The sequence below is a fragment of the Cebus imitator genome, unplaced genomic scaffold (genome assembly GCF_001604975.1).
Source record: "Cebus imitator isolate Cc_AM_T3 unplaced genomic scaffold, Cebus_imitator-1.0 Scaffold136, whole genome shotgun sequence".
Classification (NCBI taxonomy): Eukaryota; Metazoa; Chordata; class Mammalia; order Primates; family Cebidae; genus Cebus; species Cebus imitator.
In genome coordinates this window covers 432,245-434,342 of record NW_016107451.1, presented here as the reverse complement: position 1 = coordinate 434,342, position 2,098 = coordinate 432,245, and the positions used below count along the sequence as shown (strand labels likewise).

Sequence of the window (2,098 nt, the reverse complement as noted above, 5' to 3'; positions counted from 1 at the left end):
GAGGTTGCAGTGAGCCGAGATTGTGCCATTGCACTCCAGCCTGGGCAACAGAGTGAAACTTCATCTCAAAAAAAAAAAAAAAAAAAAAAAAAAAAGAGGAAAGCAGATTCTTTTGTAGTTCATAAGTGTAATGATTGGGTGTTCACACACGTGTAAGATGTGCCACCCTCAAACCTTGTTATGATGTCGGCACACTACCTGACTGATGCGAAAAAAAATAGAAGAGGAAAGCAGTGCCACAAATACAAGTAACTACATTAAGAATGGTATATGCTGAGTAGCTCCTTATTTTCTGTGTAGAGTTGGAGGTCAGCTGAAGGATGGGATGCAACTAGGTATTTAAGAGTGAAGAAAGGGCCAGTCTTGGCAACATATTGAGACCCTATCTCTACTTAAAAAAAAAATAATAACCATTCTTGGTGGCATGTGCCTATAGTTTCAGCTACTCAGGAGGCTGAAGCAGGAGCATCCATTGAGCCCAGGAGCCATGATTGTGCCACTGCACTCCAGCTTGGGCAACAGAGCAAGCCCTCATCTCTCTCTCTTTTTTTTTTTTTTTTAAAGAGTGAGGAAAGGGGGGCCCAGGACAAGTAAATGATTCATCAGGTGGCAGTGGAATGACAACCATCTACTATGACTTGACCTATCCTAATTCTAAAAAATAAATCCATTATTAGCAGTATTGTAGATAATTGAATATCCTGCTGTTGAGTGCAGAGTAAAAACTGCACCATCAACAATTGGAAGCTACCAGATAATTCTGGGGATGACTATTACAAATATGACCTGATTTTAAGGGATCTTCATTATTTTTTAGGGCTTGACTTAACTGTACAGTGGTCTTCCTCCGTTTAGTTTGCTGTTTCATGTAATCTGCCTCTGTACTTCTGACTTTTCTGATAAATAGGTTTTTTAAAATTACTGCTTTCATGAAATTGCTTTTTCTTGCCTTGAATGTCCTACATAGTCTGTTTGTCCATTTAACCATTTCTCTTATTATTTTAATACCACCTGATTTCTGATATTTTTGATCTGATATTTAGATCAATTGCTTTTAGACAGTTTTAAGTAATAGTAATGATTATAGCATCTTTGTCCTGTTCTTTAGCACAAGTGTTTCTAGTGCTCTGCCATTAACTCTTAGATTTATTAGTTGAAGATTTGAGAGGTTTTTTTCGATGCTAATAAATATTCTTAATGAAAACCTTTCCGTTAATAAGGAATGTTTTAAAAGGAAGAATGTTGAATTTGTTTTTGTTTTTGAGATAGAGTCTCACTGTGCCACCTAGGCTGGAGTGCAGTGGCACCATCTTGGCTCACTGCAATACTGCACCTACCAGGTTCAAGTGATTCTTCTGCCTCAGTCTCTCGAGTAGCTGGGATTACAGGTGGGCACCCCTGAGCCTGGCTAATCTTTGTATTTGTAGTAGAGATGAGGTTTCACCATGTTGGCCAGGCTGGTCTCAAACACCTGAACTCAAGTGATCTACCCACCTCAGCCTCCCAAAGTGCTAGGATTACAGGCACGAGCTACCGGGCCTGGCCAAGAATATTGAGCTTGATCATATGCTTTTAGATAAACATTGAGATCTCCATAATATACCATTCTTGTTCACTGGTCCACCTCAGCTTCCTGCCTAGGTAATACCTACTGTTTCTTTTAAGGCCTCACATCTTGCCTTTATAAAAAGATTTTTCCGGCCAGGCGTGGTGGCTCACACCTGTAATCCAAGCACTTTGGAGGCCAAGGCGGGCGGATCACCTGAGGTTGGGAGTTCAAGACCAGCCTGACCAACATGGTGAAACCCTGTCTTTTAAAAAAAAAAAAAAAGATTTTTCCATTCAATCTCATTTCTTTCATTTTTGAATTAAATTTCATATACTTCAGTAGCTTTCATTTTGCTCCTTAGATAGGTTTACAAGATTCTCAAAGGCAAGGGACCATATGTAACTTAACCTTCTTTTATATTCCCTATATAAAACTGGGAATATAAACAGGCCCTCATCCCTTCTTCCTTTTTCCTTTTTTCTTTCCATGTTTTTTTTTTTTTTTTTTTTTTTTTTTTTTTTTTTTTTTTTTTTTTTTTGTCTTTCTTTT

The 2,098-nt window shown here is 38.3% G+C and overlaps 1 protein-coding gene and 1 non-coding gene across 3 annotated transcripts in view; both read left to right on the top strand.

Moving 5' to 3' along the window:
* Positions 1-2,098, top strand: part of PAFAH1B1 (platelet activating factor acetylhydrolase 1b regulatory subunit 1) — a 107,811-nt gene that overhangs the window by 73,905 nt on the left and 31,808 nt on the right. The gene's annotated exons all lie outside the window — the stretch shown is intronic.
* Positions 107-208, top strand: LOC119473174. The gene has a single exon (XR_005202378.1). It is a non-coding gene; the product is annotated as a small nucleolar RNA U13 (small nucleolar RNA).